Source organism: Oreochromis niloticus, linkage group LG3 (assembly GCF_001858045.2).
Source record: "Oreochromis niloticus isolate F11D_XX linkage group LG3, O_niloticus_UMD_NMBU, whole genome shotgun sequence".
NCBI lineage: Eukaryota > Metazoa > Chordata > Actinopteri > Cichliformes > Cichlidae > Oreochromis > Oreochromis niloticus.
This window is the reverse complement of record NC_031967.2, coordinates 20,912,266-20,930,670: the sequence shown is the minus strand read 5'-3', so window position 1 is coordinate 20,930,670 and position 18,405 is coordinate 20,912,266. Positions and strand designations below refer to the sequence as shown.

The window sequence follows — 18,405 nt, the reverse complement described above, 5'->3', positions numbered from 1 at the left end:
ATTATATTGATTGGATTTATACATGACTATATTTGATTAAAATTAGAACTCATTGTTCTTTGCAAACGTGTGTTTTCTGAATCACTCATTAAATGACAACAAAAACAAATCAACACAGTATCATGTTAAACAAATACACCTGACTTAATGACTAACCCACCAAAACCCTAAATGACTGCAGATTAACTCTGCTGATGTGTAGCAGCTAAGCTTGGTAAGGGAATAATAAACTCCATGTTGACCTATAATTAGCTGCAACATAATGAAATGACACATTTCAGTACAAACACTGAGTGAGACTGTTGTGACTGTACCTGCAGCTCCCGTCTTCACCTCAGAGTAAACAGCACTCTGCTCTGGTTTATGATGCTTCCCTGTGAAGATCATCAGATTAATGAAGAAAAGAAAATAATTAACATTTTTTTTAACAATTGCTAAAATGTTTATAAACCTTGATTTTTTTCTAAACTCACTCTTCTTTCCAGAGGTTTTAAATTCAATGAGAGCGTATGTGACGTCTTGATGTTCATCTGATCCTGAAATGTTCATATTTTAGTTACAGGAGTGTAAATATATGTCAAATAGAATTTAATTTAAAAAAATGTCAATTAAATCAAAAACAAGTTTCATCTCTAACTGCTCTGTGCTTTTCAACACATATACTGCACCATTTCTGTTGTCTTCGACGTGCGTAACAGATTCATAGAGATTAATGATACCTAAAAAAAGACGAGCCAGAGTCACATTAATCATTTTAATAAAAACCTAAAGAAGAGATTAAATAATTCTGTTTAAGTCAAAAACAGGACTATGAGATATTATCAGACCATGAACCCATAATGTTGTTACTGTTTGTGTTGTTATGATATGAAACAATAACATTGTGGATTTTTTCAGTCGAGTTAAAAATACAATCAAGTTGTAAAATCCTGTTTGTTTCTTATTTTATGTTCATGTGTCAGTTGGCTGTTTGTCCAACTGGATTTTGATAATGTTCTTTGAAAAACTGCTGAACACAAAATGAACCTAAGACCTGTTACAATCAATGGAGACTTATAAGACTCAATATTAACAATGATAATAAAGATCAGTTTAAATGCTGACCATGTTGAAGAGAGCCGTACACATGAGTTTCATTCTGGTTGACTCCATGATTTGTGGAGGAGCCCGGACTGTGACTCTCAGACTGGATCGACCTAAAACAGAAAATAAACACAATAAACTCAAAAGTAACTGATGTTTGTTTAAAATAATAATAAAAAGTATTTTACCAACCTGGTGAAGCAGGAATCTGTGAGAGAGACAAATGTTATTACACATGTTTGTCATGTATAAATTGTTCCACTGATATTTAGTGTCATGAGATCAGAATACATGTATATGTGTGAATAATTAAAGTGTATGTACAGTGGTCCCTAGCTAAAATGTGGTTCACCTTTCGTGGCCTCACAGTTTCGCGGATTGAGACCGTTTGAACAGGAGAGAAAAGTGTGAAAATGTTTGTGCCTGTCTGAGAAAAGTGTATAAAGTGTGTAGTGAGGGGTTTTACAGCCTTAAAACATTTATAATAATTGTAAAAAATGAAGCTGGCTACTTTGCAGATTTCACTTATCGCGGGTTATTTTTAGAACGTACCTCCTGCGATAAACGAGGGACCACTCTAGTAAATAAACTCTCTAATACAGCATGAAAAGAAGAGGCTCTTACACTTGGACTGTCTGCAGCGATACAACAAGAGCAGGAGAATAATAATGAGAGAGACTCCACAAACCAGTCCAACCATCAACCACACAGGAGATGAAGAGCTGTCAGCTCCTGACACAGAGAAATGATAAACAGTAATAAAGTATTAATAAATTATAATAATCTTATTTAATATTAATAAGATAGTTTTATAAAAGTCCTCACAAAATAGATCCAGGTTCCTCCTCAAGCACAAAAATCATTTATAAAAACACATGAAATGTTTTGATCCTGCTCACCTTTAACTGACATCCAGCTCTGTGCTGACTCTCTTCCTGAGTACTGACACTTGTAGAAACCTTCATCAGACTTTGACACTGCAGAGATCTTCAGCTCCCCTCGGGGATCATTTTGAATAAGTTTGTCATTGTGATAGAAAAACACATTGGAAAGTATTTTTTGTGTTCTCAAACTGCAGCTCAGACTAACAGAAGCTCCCTCAGTCACAGGATGAACAGGATTCACCACGATAGGACCATTACCATCATCTGTGAAACAATCACACACAATTGTTTCAGTCACATCAGCTGGTGCAAACTTTTAGAAAAAGCTGACAGATAAAAATTTGAATTTTTAAAAACTAAACAAAAGCTTCATCTCTAAAGAAAAAAAACATTTAAAGCATTTCAAATTCCAGCTATGAGTCCTGTCTTATGAGCTACACAGAGACCTGACTTCAGAGACATTTTCCGACCCACTGGTTCACCTAGACGGATTCTCAAGTGTTTGTATGGACAAAGATAAGCAGGGAAAATGAGGGGAGATGGCCTTTGTGTTTTTTTTAATTATCAATGATCTAAAAGTTTTACTGATAAGGATATTGTATGCACCCTTGCTCATGAGCTTTTATGTTTAAGTGTGAGACATTTTACCAACTGAGAGATTTCAGTAATATTTATGTGTTGTAAAAACCCCACATAGTGGTAACACATCTTCAGGTGCTTTACAAATAGCAGACTGTGTGCATCAGCAATTAAGAGTTAGGAAGCATGCACCAATATTTGTTCTAGGGGATTGTAACCATTGTAATTTGGATTCCATCAATATGTCAATAATGACACACAAATGAAAAAGATACAGGACAAATGTTAGGGTAATATAAGACATGCATAATGTATAATGTTGACCACCTCTCTGTAATTTGGATCCTAACACTGTCCAGCTCATCTCCAGTTAAAATCTACACTGAAAAAGTCTAAATCCACATCAAAGACAATCAGGATATGGAGGAGTTTAAAGTCTGCCTTATCAAGATAACAAGAGTAATAAGATGGCAGAGGAGATTACAGTATACACTGAGTTTTGTGTTGACTCTACAGAGCCAACAATAATTAAACTTTTTCCAAACAATAAACAATATGTCACTGCTGAATTAAATCAATGTAATAAATGAAAAAAGAGCTGAGATCAGTTTTATAAGAAATCAAAGAAAATTAAAGGAAGTGTCAGTACAACATAGTCAGCAGGTCAGAGAAGCTCTCTACAAAAAAATAAAATAAAAACTATGCGACTCTACGATGATTGATTTGAATCCTGGTAAGAAAGAAAGGCATTTAGTAAATGTGTTGGAAAGGCTGTAATGGAATGTAAATGTAATGGAAAGGTTGATGATTGGAATTTATAAACTCATGATCTAACAGAGACTCACTTAGTAACTGATCCAGGGGCTGTGAACAGAATAAAATAAAAATAATTAAATTTAAAAAATTAAACAAAAAGAAGGCCTGTGGGCCTGATGGTGTTTAGATTTTCTCTTTAAACTTTTGCTGAAGAGCTAACTCCAGCTTGGAGTCCTGTATTTCAGCTCTGTTGATATCAGCTCTATCACTACAATATAGAAAAAGGCTGCAATCATTTCTGTTCCAAAGAATTATTGTCAAAAAATGCATTACACACCTGCAGCACTAACTTCAATAGTAGTACATTATGATTGAGCAATTATGAAGTGACATATAGTTTGACTTTAATGTTGAGAGAAGCACTGATGGTGGCTTGATTACTTTAACCCACTTAATTTTAAAGCATTTAGAAAACCCCTCAGCTTATGGACGATTGTTATTTATGATCTAAGATCAGCGTTTAATACCACAAACACTTATACAGTGGTCCCTCACTATAACACGGTTCACCTTTCTCGGCCTCACTGTTTCGCTGATTTTTTTGCACTCTTTTTTTTTTTTAAACAGCGCATTGTGTTCTGCGTCCTGATTGGCTGTAGACCATTGTCAATCAATCTTGTGCGGTGCCTCCTGCACAGTACAGAATGTGTTCAGCTTGTCAAATTTACATAAATGTTCGATCGCTAAAAGTGTGACTCTGAAGTGCTGCACTGTATGTTTGTAAGTTTTCTCCCCAACAAACACAACAATGTCGACAAAATATTTTGCACCATCAAAGGCACCTGCAGTAGCACCCAAAAGGCAGAGGAAGATGCTAACCATTGCACAAAAAGTTGGACTTCTGGACCTGCTAAAGGAAGGAAGTTACCGTATTTTCCGGATTATGAGGCGCACTAAGCGAAACAAAACAGTCAGATAAGTCAAACATTACTCAACTCATTCTTCTTGGTTCCTCTACTTTTGTACCATTGATTCATTAGTGTGGAATTCTCTGGCAGTTGCTCTATTCCCATGTTCTGGACCTGAAAACAGGGTTTGATCTTTGGTTTCATTCTATAATACTGGACTTATTTTTCTACAAAGGTTTGAACTTTGAGAGTGTTTAAACAAGAGAGAAAAGTGTGAAAATGTTCATGCCTGTCTGAGAAACATGTATAAAGTGTGTAGTGAGGGGTTTTACAGCCTTAAAACGTTTATAATAATTGTACTTCACGGATTTCACCTATCGCGGGTTATTTTTAGAACGTAACTCCCGCGATAAACAACAGACCACTGTACACTATTAAATAACATGATACACTAAAAGGTGGATCACTATATAATTAGATGGTTGTTTGGCTTTTTTAATTAAAAAAAAACAGGAAGTGAAAATCAGTTCTACTCGTTCACACATACAGGTTATAAGAACAGGAGTCCCACAGGGCTGTGTGAGCTCTCCTGTTCTTTTCATGTTATATTAAAACATAAATCAGTATACAAATAACTATGTGATTACATTTTCTGATGATACAGCAGTTCTAAGCCTGTTAACCAAAGATTCAGATGTTGCCATTTACAAAATTAAAATTGAAAGGATTGTATAGTGGTGTAAGAAACACACCTTTATGTTAAACATAAAGAAAACTAATCATCTTCATATTTATAATGCTCTATGATGAAAGATCTATTGGAGATCTCAGCCTGGTTTTAATGACTGGAGAGAAGTTTGAACAAATGACAACATTTCAGTGTTTAGATGTTCAGTTACAGTGGGTTCATCATGTGGATCACTCGTGTAGTCAGCACTTGCATTTTTTTTAGAAGGCTGAGGGTCCATGTAGTAAAAAAATGCATCATGTTACTATTTTATAAGGAAATTGTTGAATCTGTTATCCATTACATGGTTTGCAAAACTTTCTGTCAAGCTCAGATCCCAAATTCAAAAATCTTATTAAGAAGACTGGAAATATAGTTGGGATGCTCCCTTCATCTTCCCTGCAGGAGTCAAATTATTATCAATACAATCGATGAATGGTTAAAGGTGAAATTGTAAACGTTTGTATGTTTGTTTGTTTTTTTTGTTTCCCTAAAATTCTCTGAATGCAGACAATAAAAGTTCATCTAATCTGATGACAGAGATGTTGAGCTTTTTAGAGTTTTATTCTGACAGAGAAAATATAAAATACTGTTGGTAAATTTTGACAAACTCAATTATGAAAAGATCGAGTGAAATGAGACCAACAACCAAGAATATTTTGATGCTTCGTTGCCTGAAATTGTCTGAAATTCTCATTTTTGTTTGTTTTGCCACATTGAATTACTTCACATACAGCAAAGCTGGGACAAATGTTCATGTGACGTCTAAATCACTCAGATCCAAGAAGTAAATGTATAATAACATACTCTGTACAGTGATGTTGACTGCACTGCTGAACTCTCCTGATCCAGACTCACACCAGTACACGCCAGTATCTGACTTTGATGTGTAGATGTTACATGTGGATCCAGTCATTCTCCTACAGTCAGAGAGTCGGCCGTCCTCAGAGAACTTCCTCACTCTCCACTCAGTGAAGTTTCCCTCACAGGTCAGTGAGACAGAGTCAGAGGTGAAGTGTTGCACTCTGTCAGGACTCACTGTGAGAGACGCTGCTGAATGAACATCTGGAAACAACATGCAGTGAAGAGACAAAGCTCACAGATGTTAGGATTCAAAATATCACAGTGAAAATATTCCTTTGTTTGAAGCTTTTGTTCTGAAGATCATGATTACTTGAAGCTAGCAGGTTGTTAGTGCTATCCATTAAGTTTAACACTCTGCAGTCTATGAACTAACCTCAGCAAAGAGGTTATATTAAGATTCAAAAATCTAGTTTGTATTGTAATGGCAACTAGCCCTCGTTAATAATATTCAATCACACAGCACTAGCAAATTCATGTAGTTGTAAAAAGCATATAAAATAATATAAGATAATATAAAAAGTAATCCGAAGTATGTAGAATACGTTACTCTTGTTGAGTAACGTTATGGAATATGTTACAACCTACATTTTGGGGCATGTATTCTATAATCTGTAGTGGAATACATTTTAAAAGTAACCTTCCAAACACTGAAAGCAAAAGTACTGAAAGAGAAAATATTTAAAATCTCATATATGTCTTTTGTTTTTCATGTTATCACATTAAATAAAAACTGAAAAACACAAAAAAGAAACAAGGGAATTCAGTTTGGTTTGATCACAGAGAGAAAGGAAAAAATATTCAGTTCAGTTTTTCTTTTGGGGAGTTTTAATGTACACACTAACATGAGCTTATTAAAGGACAGAGAGAAACAAACTGACCTGCAGACCAGACAAACTTTGGTTGACTGTGATCAGTGTGATACTCTGGGTCTCCTCTTCCAGCTCTGCACACATATCCTGCTGTGTGTGTCTGTCCATGAATGATGTAGGAGTCCTGTGCAGTCCCACTGCCATCAGGTAGCAGCTCATAACTGGAGGATTTCTCTGATAGATCAGGAACAGCTTTATACCAGTAGAAGCTCCATCCTGCAGACGGATGTTCAACCTCACAGTTCAGAGTTACTGAGGCTCCAGGACTCAGCCATGATGGAGACACAGTGAGGACAGGACGGGGTTTATCTGTTCAACAAAGATTTTCTCTCAGTGAACATGTAGTACAGTCTCTGAACAGTGAGCTCAGTTTATACAAAGAATAATAATCTCAGTCTATATGAACAGAAACACATTTTACAAAGTGTTCAAACAGCTTAAAGGAAATATGACTTACTGTGATTACTTACTATTGTATATGTTTTTATGTTTTCTTTCTTGCCTTTACTGTTAAATACATAGACAAATATTTCAAATAATAACTGAAAGCATGGGTTTATTAAGTGACTAAAAAAATTTACTGAGTGTGAGCACTTATAAAACAAATGCTCTTGTGAACTGAGACTCTGTTTCTAGCTCACATCTCACATTTGACAGTGATCGTCTCTCCTCTGTATATCTCAGACCAGTTTGGATGCAGAGTCACAACAGGCCTGTTTGAGGCTGTTACTGTTCAAGAAAGTACAATAAAAATACATGAAAGAAAAAAGGTTCAATGACCATCAGATGTAGTGATTTGTGGGAAGTTACATTTAAACTCACCAATCCTGACTGAATCACTGTCCTCTGTGTAGTAAACTGGTTTTCCTCTTCCTCCTATGCACTTGTAGAGTCCTCCCTCTGAGACACTGATTTGTCCATTTGATAGAAACACTGCATCTGGTGAGGTCACAACTTTATAATAGCTGTCATGTCTGTAGTACCAGTAGTATTTCCATCCAGATGATGATGATGATGATGATGATGGGCTCACAGAGCAGGTCAGGGTCACACTGCCCCCTACTGGAACAGCTGTGTTATCAGCTGTCAGTTCAGCCTTTGGTTTAGCTGCAGTTCAGTTTAGAACAAGAACATAAAAGTAAATGACTGAATCAGAACAATTTAGAGAACTGGATGGAAACATGTGAATGATCAAATATCATGAAGCCTTAATGGTCAAGACATAACTAGTGATGTGCGATACCACTGATTTCCTTTCCGAGCCGATACCTTGTAAAATTCAGGGTGGTATCGACGATACTGATCCGATACCGATGCTCTGTACAAAAACTTATTGTTTCATTGTATTTCATAATACAATATTTAATTGCATTATGTAAATAATAATATAATAATATAGCTTCATAATGATTACAGGACATCAGACTACTTGTTCTTATTGCTTAATGATAATCATATAGAAATAAAAAACCTGAAGTTGTGTGCTATTTGAGCATGTTGCTGCCTGCAGCACTAAAGGACTCCGCGAGAGACGTCTGTCTCGCCCTAGCAGCACCTGTCCCTCTCCTCCTCTTCAGTTTGCTTCAACATAAGCTCATCGTATACTGTGATATGATTTACTCTGATGTGTTTGACGAGGTTAGTGGTGTTGCCACATCACCTCACTGTCTTGCCACATGTATCGCAAACCCTTTCTTGGCTGTTTGTGGAGGTAAAATACGTCCACACGACTCCATTTAGGCTCAGCCATTGTTGTGAGTGCGCACGCCAGGGGCAGTGTTGCCAACTTAGCGACTTTGTTGCTATATTTAGCGAGTTTTCAGACCCCCTTAGCGACTTTTTTCTAAAAAGCGACTAGCGACAAATCTGGTGACTTTTTCTGGTGTTATTGGAGACTCATTTATGATGACTTTTTGATGTGAAAGCGTGTATCACTCTTCTCAACAGGCAGCGGTGCTGCCGTGGGCATCTCTCCCGAGCCAAAGCGCTCACAGGCGGAGGATAGTCCTCCCCCTGCTGCTATCAGGGCAGAAGATGTTCCCACCTATGCGTCCAAACTGCAAATGAATCGCGCATGAGCGAAGCCTCTGCTCCCGCACTGACTGTAACGCAGTCAGTTCTTTTTTTTTACTGAGTGAGGGGAAGAGGTTCAACAACAGAGCAAGTTGTGAACAGATGCATTTTTATTTCCAGTCTTTGACAGTGATGGTGTCCAACTTCAATCCTTGTGGATAAAATCTGTTTGATGCAGTTTGAATGAGGATTTGGTGAGTCACAGTTGGTTTTCTTTGGTGTCAGTTAACATGCTATGACCTTGTTCTTTACTAAATCTGATGTTGAAGCCTCTGATAGCTGAGATTAGTCATGAAAATGTGTTTTATATTCTTTTGCTGTGGAAACTGACATTTCCTGCTGATGTGCACAGATGTCTTTAGGCCACGCTAATAAGCATAGTGAACGTCACCGCTGACATTACAGGAGAACTCAGAAAAATCAGTTAGAGAAAAAACTCTAAATAAATATCAATGATACTGAAAGTAACTGTACATAATGTTACGTGTAATTTATATACTCATTAAATATCATTATTCTAAATTTATAACATACCAGCACAGACCAGCGTCAAACAAAATGAGGCTGTATTGTGGTCTGCAGTTCAGAGTTCATTAAGTGAAAAAGATCCAGTGTGTGTTTCTCATGAGATCAGACTTTTTAACTAAAATGTGAAACATCTAAGATTCATTTAAAAAATAGATAACATGCTAAAAACAACTGAACTATCTGCATCATATGTTGGTGCAACAGCTACAAAGCTGTAAGAAAAATGAGTGTTTTCACTTATTTTGATGAAACAGATAATCTGGTTGAAAGATCTACAATTTACAACTTACATGATACATTCAGTGTGATGGTTTCACTCCACTCTGTTGTTTTATGCTGTGAACTTTTCATTCTGCCCTTACAGCGATAGTTTCCACTGTTGGATGATGAAGCAGATCTAATCCTGTATTCATTTTGATTTGGAGGTTTTATGATGCTGTTTGTTTCCCACTCATAATCCCACTCAGTGTCTCCTCCATGGATCTCACATCTGACAGTGATCGTCTCTCCTCTGTATATCTCAGACCAGTTTGGATACAGAGTCACAATAGACCTGTTTGAGGCTGTTAATGTTCAAGAAAGTACAATAAAAACAGATGAATGACAAAAGGTTCAGTTGCTATGAGATGTAGTGCTTTGTGGGAAGTTAAACTCACCAATCCTGACTGACTCACTGTCCTCTGTGTAGTAAACTGGTTCTCCTCTTCCTCCTCTGCAGCTGTAGAGTCCTCCCTCTGAGACACTGATTTGTTCATTTGTCACACGTTTATAAGATTTCCCATCTCTGTTCCAGTAGTATTTCCATCTAGATGATGATGATGATGATGATGATGAGGGGTTCACAGAGCAGGTCAGGGTCACACTGCCCCCTACTGGAACAGCTGTGTTATCAGCTCTCAGTTCAGCCTTTGGTTTAGCTGCAGTTCAGTTTAGAACAAGAACATAAATGTAAATGAACAATTTAAAGACTGAAATATATAAATATTATATTATAATTACATTTATGTATTTACAGTTAATTACATACACTCATATTCAAAAACTTTAACTGATTTCAAACCAGAAAGTTTTTGTATTGAGTAATGAAAAGATAATGCTACAAGAGGGGCGTCCCAATCCTTCCCAACTTATTTTTGAACCATAAAAGTTATAGTTTGTTTTTTAATATTTTCATTGTCATTGTCATTACAGTGACCAGCTGTGTTAACAAAATAACTCTACTTTTCATTCACATATGGAGAGTAAAATAAGATACAGCTCCAGCTGTCTGTAATGCCTGAAACTTAAGTGAAGCTGCTAAATATTATTATATCGGGTTAATTTTTCTTTGACTTACTATTGGTATTAATTATTATATATATAATATATCATTATGTTGTCTGTTAATGCAAAATTCAGTATAACACACGTGGTCCAAGAGTCCTTCAAAATAAGACAGGAAGTAACACACACTGAGACTCATACTAAGGCCTTTGAACAAGACACTGGGACACGGGAATGAACAGACATGGAGACAAAAGGAGAAAACACAAAAGAACCAGAGAGAAAACAACAGGAGACGCTGAGACTTGAAAACAAACAAGAACCACAACGCAGAAACACCAGTAACTAAAACTCAGAGGCTCTTAACAACTAAAAATAAACATCTAATAATTCCAAACAATGAAAAAGTCCAAACAAACTCAAAAACCAGGGTCAAACACCCAGGACCATGACACATGACTGAATGAAAAGCTGCTTATAATGTTTTTTGTTGTTGGAATAAAAAAACAACAACATTTTATTAGACAGCAAAAAAGAAACAGTTTGAAAGTTTCTTCTTGTGAAAACTGGGCATTTTCTCTCATTTGAGCTACAGTTGGTTAAAGTCGGAAACAAGCATTATTTCTACTGTGATATATCGTCCAACTGGCTCAAATAGGCTGTTTTGGTCAGAGTTGAGTGACTTCTTATCATTTACTATGAAGCTGTTTAGGTTACTTATAGTTGTTGATTTTAATATACATGTTGATGATGACACTGACCTCTTCGCCAGAGACTTTATCAACACTATGGATTCTTTTCAATTTTGCCCAGCATGTTTCTGGTCCTACACATAGCAAAGGTCACACACTGGACCTTGTCTTTTCTCTGGGTCTGGATATTGATTTTATTTTTACTGAGGACTTTTTTTCTGATCACCATGTTATTCTTTTAACTTGTTTTTTCATCAGCTTTTGTTCCCTGATCGATGGATGGTTAGCTCTCGCATCTTAAACTTCTCCACAGCGGAGAAATTTGCGGATGCTTTTAACTTACAGCTATCTGCTCATAATGGTGTCGACTTCTCAACTAACCTTTTTAATAATTATTCCCTTTCTGTTTTAGACAAAATCTCTCCGGTTAAATTGAGACGCCTTTCTACATGACAGTGTTCGTTGTCTACAATGTGATTGTCATAAAGCGGAGCGCTGGTGGAGGAAAACTCATCTAAATGTTCACCTCCTTTATTTAAAAAACCTTTTAGCTTTTTTTAATATTGCTATCAGAGATATGAGGGCTACCTATTTCTCACACGTGGTTGTAAAGAACAGAGGTAATCCTAAGGTGTTGACACTGACATTGCCATTGTTACTCCTGCTCTACCTGCAGCCCCTATTTCTTCAAATGAAGACTGTGAAAATTTTCTTTCATTCCTCCTTGAAAAAGTTAATACTGTAAGAAAGAATTTCTTACATTCAGTATCTGTTTTGTTGGTTTCTACTCCAACTTGGCCTCTCATTTTGGTCATTTTTTCTCCTGTTTCTCTAATCAAGCTGGTAAAACTAGTTAATTCAGTGAAAGCATCCTCTTGTTCACTTGACAATTTTTTCAAAATGTCTTCAATGTGTTGGAAGACATGGAAGACATGTTGGTCCATGTGTGCTCACTTTAAGCAACTCTTCATTGGCGTCTGGTATAGTCCCTGTTTATTTTAAAAATGCTTCTATTCTCCCACATTTAAAAAAGACCTCAGCTAGACCCTATTCTTATGAGAAGTTACAGATCAATCTCTAAATTACTGTTAATTGCTAAGCTTCTAGAAAAGGTTGTGGCTAAGCAACTTATAGCAGGACAAACATAGCATTTTTGACAAGTTTCAGTCCAGCTTTCATAGAGTTCACTCCACGGACACAGCCCTTCTTACAGTCTCTAGTGACATTTTGATGAGTAATGATGCATTAAAATGTTCTGTTCCGCTTATGTTGGACCTCACGTCAGCTTTTGACACAGTCAACCACCACCAAACTGACCTTTTTAGAATTGCTTTTGGTTAATTTTTGCCTGTTTATGTTGTCTGTTTTATGTTTTATGACTTGTTATTCTATGTGCAGCACTTTGTGATTCTCCGTCTAAAAAGGTGCTATATAAATACAATTTTACTTTACTTTTACTTACAAAGCTGCAAGAAAAACGTGTTTTCACTTATCTTGATAAAACAAATAATCTGGATTAAACATCTCCAACTTACATGATACAGTCAGTCTGATGGTTTCACTCCAATATGTGAAGGAATAGTTCCTTCTGCCCCGGCAGATGTATCCTCCACTGTCAGACTCAGAAACTGTGATTCTGTATTCAGTGGATGTTGGAGGTGTGTTTGACTTGGCTGGTCTCCATTCATACGTCCACTGAGCTCCTTCACCTCCCTGAATCTCACATCTGACAGTGACTGTCTCACCGCTGTATATCTGAGTCCAGGATGGCTGCAGGGTCACAGTGGGCTTAATGGGAACTGTTCACATAACAATGATCCAGTTAGAAGAGAAACATGAAAACTCTGCTGTTTATAACATAAGAGTAGAGTGACTGCAAAACAGCTGATTCACACACAAACAGTTTCAAGTCTGAAAATCAAAACAAAGTCACAATAAAACAGTTTACAGTTTTCATACTATGACACAATATTTTTTACAATATTTCACTTTGAAGTCAACAAGCAAATCAGTGTAAATTAATGGAATAATAAAAAAAATCAGGAACTTTAGATTTTCAAAGGATTTTTTTTTTCTTGAATCTAGAACCAACATAAAGAGAGACTGCAAATTTCTTTTGTAGTTTTATACCAAAATATTTGATTTTTGAAGCTCCAGTAAAGTAGATAGATGGGCTCTTGGAGACTCTGTCAAGGTCAGTCTTTAATCACACAATTTTAAAGGAGCCACAGCAAATCTGGAGAAGTTGAAATGTAGCTAAGATCAAAGCTGAAGCTGAAGCAGGTTTCATGAAGGAATGCAGAAAGGTGAAGATGTCCATGCAGAGTGCAGACAGGCAGCAGAAATAGTACGTTTTAATCTGATCGAATTAAAATGGGGGGGGGGGGGGGGGGGAGACTGAATGGGTCATTGTCTTCATTTATGGCTGCTATGTTGGAAGATTTAAGTCTCATTGAGCTGCTGCCCGTTATCACAAAATCCTTCTAATGGTACTGTCAAATCATCCGAAATCAATGTTGGATTTGATAACTTTGCAACTTGCTTTGATTCTGGAAAGACAATATTTTGCCCACCTACAGGGGATAAGATAATGAACTGCTGAATATCTTGTACGCCTGCTGTGCTAACAGCTGGATTATTCAATCATGCTTGGGACAGAATATTTCAAGAATTGAGGGAAGAGATTCACTTCGTATATGTTGAGCTTAACCAGGCTTTCAGCATGTCAGGTAACAATGCTGAAATGGTTTCAGAATGAGGATTCAGAAGAAACTTCTAAGTTTGTGGACAAGGTACTGTTGGCACAGCACATCAAAGCCAAAGAAACTTTGGAAGTTTAAAACACTACAAACCAAAACTTACCACTCTGAGAACTGCTTGTACAAGAACATGAATAGACCATAATCAAATACAGCCAGTATAAGTGGGTGAAGAACTCCTCAGAAAGGGACCTTAAATGAACCTAAGAAGGATGTGCTAGCCAAAGGGCTCAATTTTACCTCATCACCACAACAGCTGCCCATATTAGTTTTCATCACAGCCACAGAAACAGAAAACCTAGCACAACCTGAAGCAGAGGAAATCAGGATGAAGGTTCCAGCTACCTGTTACAATGTAAGAATTCTTCTGTCCAACCTCACAGTTCAAGAAAAGAAGGCTGTCACATCTCTGAGTAAAGACCAAAACATCACCGAACTTTCAGCCAGCAGGTGGAGGTGCACTGGTGGTCTAAACTGATTATATGAGCAAAATTATCACACTCCTCGGTGACAGCAATACTTATGAAGTCTTAAGTCTGGATTGTGCTGTGCACACTGAGGAGGATAGAAAGAAAGTGTACTTTATTGATCCCCGTGGGGAAATTCCTCTCTGCATTTAACCCATTCACTCAGTGAAGCAGTGGGCAGCCTTTGGGCGCCCGGGGAAGCAGTGTGTAGGGACGGTACCTTGCTCAGGGGTACCTTAGAGTAGCTGTTCAGGGGAATCGAACCCCCGACCTTCCGATCATGGGGTCACTACTCTACCTACTGAGCTATCCCTGCCCTAGAAGCCTCAACATTGAAATTTACTGGAAGAGCAAGGGTGTTTTTTCTTTCCATTTCTGTTTACAATCACAACTGAACCTCTCAAATCATTCACACTAACAATTCAAAGGAATCACGGTTAGACTGGATGCAGAGTTGTCCTATGTGCTGATTACATTATTTTTGACCAGTCGAAACAAATTAATTGTGACTAATCATGTAAAATAGATTAACTACAATCCTGTAAAATAGCAACATTATGTAGTACTTTTTAAAATCCACATTTCAAAGTGTTTTATAGAGGCAACAAAAACATTTGAGGAAATCCTTCTCATAAAAAAACTATATTTATAGAAAGAGCTAACTAAGCTGCAGTGATAAAAACACATGTGCACCAGCTGAAAAATGGGAAAATTTTCATCTAATAAAATCTTTTTCTTCTCCAGATGTTTTACTGTGACTGCATACTTTTATAACTACATTAAAGACTTTTCACACTACTTTTGTTACCAAACTATAAGAAAACAAAATATTTAAAAAGTACAGTATTGTTCAAAGTGTTTTGATGTATTTTTGGATTAAACGTTGTGCAATATAAATTAAAATGAGAGAAATATGTCCCACTTACGTAGTACAGTCAATGTGGTGATGTCACTCCACTCTGTCCAGGAAGAGCTGCTTCTACCCCGGCAGCTGTATCCTCCACCATCAGACTCAGCGGCTCTGCTGATTGTGTATACACTGGATGATTGACGTGTGTTTAACTTGTCTCGTCTCCATTCATACGTCCACTGAGCTCCTTCACCTCCCTTAATCTCACATCTGACAGTGACTGTCTCACCGCTGTATATCACACCGCTGTATATCACACCGTTGTATATGTGAGTCCTGGATGGCTGCAGGGTCACAGTGGGCTTAGGACCAGCTGTTCAAATAAAAATAAGAAATAAATCACATTATCAGACTTATAGTAGTATAAAATTATTATTAAGCTGTCCTGGATTGTATTGCTCTTTTTATTTGTAATCATATTTTTGCATCGTATTGACAATTTGATTTAAAATCAACAATAAAATATTTTCTTTTTATTAAACAAATTAAAGTAATTTGCTAATATGTAGAATCTACCAGCAGAGTGAAAACAACAAGCTGTGTACAAATGTAAACTGTGAGACTGAACATCAACACACAAACAAACAATATCATGTAAACAACTTCCGTTTGTCAGATTTTAAATTGCATAAAGAAGTTTTATAGTCAAATATCCCACTATTTACTTATTTCTACATCTTTACATTTACATATTTATACATTTGTGAACATATAATCCAGAGTTGTCAGTTAGCTTTTGTTTCCTACAATGCTGTTAAACCTCCAGTGATGGATTCAAAGCTGGAAATTGCTCTGCTCTCATGAAGTGATTATTAGTTCATAAATGGTGAAATACAAAGTTTTCATGTGACACCAAAGTTTAAACTAGACTGGCAAAGAAAAAAAAAAGCATTAAAAGCATTTTTCCAAGATCAGTTTCACAGAAAGCTCATCAACCATGTGGCCGGAGCCTTTCTGTGTGGAGTTTCATGTTCTGTCCGTGTCGGCATGGCAGCGCTCTGCCTTCCTCCCACAGCCTAAAGATATGCAGTTCGTGCGGTTAGTTTAGTTGGTGAATCTGAATTGCCCATAAGTGTGCCTGGTTGTCTGTCTATCTGTCTGTGTTAGCCCTTCAACAGACCGGCAGCCTGTCCAGGTTGGTATGGTAGCTTAAACAGGCTCTAGCCCCGCTGCAACCCTGAATTGAGATAAGCGGAAGAGGATGGATGGGTATTTTTCTGAAAGTAATCTGTAAAACTGAGTAGATTTGAACACTCCAGCTTAATTTCAATCATTTATTCACTGATTAAAATATATAACACAGAAGTGGATGTTGTTAGTAACAAGAAAAGGTGCACAAACACATATTTAAAAAAATCACAATAAATATATTGCCATGGTCCTGGGTTTGGTGACCCAGTTTTTATGTTTTTGATTATTGATCTTCTTTGATTTAGTATTTTCTGATTTCTAGTTCCTAGGTTGTGTTACTGTGCCTCTTCCTGTTTCTAGTTCCTAGGTTGTGTTACTGTGCCTCTTCCTGTGTTCCCTGTGTTACGCCTATTCATGTTCTCATGTCTGTTCTTCCTCGGTTCCAGCGTCAAGTCCACATCTCTGTCTGTGTCTCATTTTTCCTGTTTTACTTTGATAGTTCCTCGACTTGTGTTAGTGTATTCTGTTTTGGTTCCTCCCGGTCTCGTGTGTGTGTGTGATTAGTCACAGCTGTGTTTCCCCACCTCCTGCATTTAACCTTCTGTCTGTTGTTGGGTTGTCTGTTTACGTCCCTCATGGTTTTCAAGTCCCAGGTTTTTCAGGTCTCAGATTCCTTGTTCTCTGTTGTAGGTTTCGTGTTTTGTGTTTCAGTGTTGTCGTTCTTTCACCTTGTGTCTTTATGTTTCACTTTCCCCAGTTTAGGTTTTTGTTAGTTTATCACTTTCTCCTGTCGCCTTTTGTTTGTTGTGTTTTGTGCAGCCCAAAATAAAGGCTCGCTTTTGTTAATATCCACCTCCCAGATCTCTGCACTATACACTCAAAAAAATGAACTCAGCCTATCTCTGCTTTTACTAAAGTAGATTTTGTTGTTTGTTCTTAATAAACTCGATTTTGCAAAAATTCTTAGTGTTTGTGCAAATTTAATGAAATGTTGTTACTTTTTGTTGTTACACAAAGTCATTGAACTGTGTCAACGTAACATTGTTGAGTAAATTCACAGGTTTGTCCCTCTGCACATACTGCTGCGTGCAGAGCCCGCCTAAGTAAGGGCCAATGCGCATGCGCACCACCCTCTTTCTCAAGCTTGCTTTTTCTTCGCCATGTGGACTGGTTCAGCCGCATTTTTGTCCAAAAATCAGGTAAGAAGTCATTTTTCTTGTAAAGCCCGTCTACATATATGTTCACACGTCAGTTAATGTCGCAAGTGCTACTAAGAAAAGAGTACAGGCAGGGTTTTGCCCGGTAAAGGTTTGCTAACGTGGACTTGCTGCACGTGAGTTTCCAAATGATTTTGGAGGGGACTCCATTGCAATAGCAAAGCTCTGTTTTCAGCCCAAATGTAGTGTAGCGCTAGCGTCGGTACGCGTCGGTACAGGCAGCGCATTCGGTCCGGCACGCACTTTCGCGCCGAGTTTATACTCGGACGCCTGACTGCGTTGCACTTTAGCCAACAACAGTGGAGAAGCGCTCCTCGCTAGCAGACAGGTTAGGGTGTATTTTCTGTCTAATATTTCAGCTTACGTTTTGATGTAGCTTGCAGAAAGCATTTAGTAAGCTGGTGTAAGATGAACTGCATTAATGTTGTACAATGTCCATGGGATTTCTCACTCGACTTTTAATGTCAGATTACACACACATTTACACAATATGCAGTGGTGATGATGTAGATCAATAAATTCATTGTTGTAGCATACAATATTAAAAATAAAACTGATTAATATGAAACATTAACAATGTGCAAATTATTTAGTTTTTTCAGGGACAGTGTAATGAAAATGTCTTTTGTGCTTCTCCCCCAGATACGTTGATGTGGCAGTGCAAATTGTGCAAAAAAGTGGTGTCATCACGAGCT

General features: G+C 37.3%; 2 protein-coding genes and 3 long non-coding RNA genes across 5 annotated transcripts in view; 1 reads left to right on the top strand and 4 right to left on the bottom strand.

The window, feature by feature from the left end:
* The window catches only part of LOC109198185 (low affinity immunoglobulin gamma Fc region receptor II-b), a 997,390-nt gene that overhangs the window by 549,800 nt on the left and 429,185 nt on the right, over positions 1–18,405 (top strand). The window lies entirely within an intron of this gene.
* Positions 1–18,405, bottom strand: part of LOC109201287 (obscurin) — a 493,328-nt gene that overhangs the window by 424,375 nt on the left and 50,548 nt on the right. The gene's annotated exons all lie outside the window — the stretch shown is intronic.
* LOC112846478 (uncharacterized) lies at positions 315–1,767 on the bottom strand. Its single transcript, XR_003219466.1, has 5 exons — positions 1,708–1,767; positions 1,276–1,291; positions 1,105–1,196; positions 474–719; positions 315–374 (listed from the first exon to the last, which is right to left on the bottom strand). It is a non-coding gene; the product is annotated as an uncharacterized LOC112846478 (long non-coding RNA).
* LOC112846479 (uncharacterized) lies at positions 2,044–6,706 on the bottom strand. The gene is made up of 3 exons (XR_003219467.1): positions 6,680–6,706; positions 5,745–6,002; positions 2,044–2,231 (listed from the first exon to the last, which is right to left on the bottom strand). It is a non-coding gene; the product is annotated as an uncharacterized LOC112846479 (long non-coding RNA).
* LOC112846488 (uncharacterized) lies at positions 6,907–12,965 on the bottom strand. Its single transcript, XR_003219482.1, has 3 exons — positions 12,762–12,965; positions 9,946–10,188; positions 6,907–7,399 (listed from the first exon to the last, which is right to left on the bottom strand). It is a non-coding gene; the product is annotated as an uncharacterized LOC112846488 (long non-coding RNA).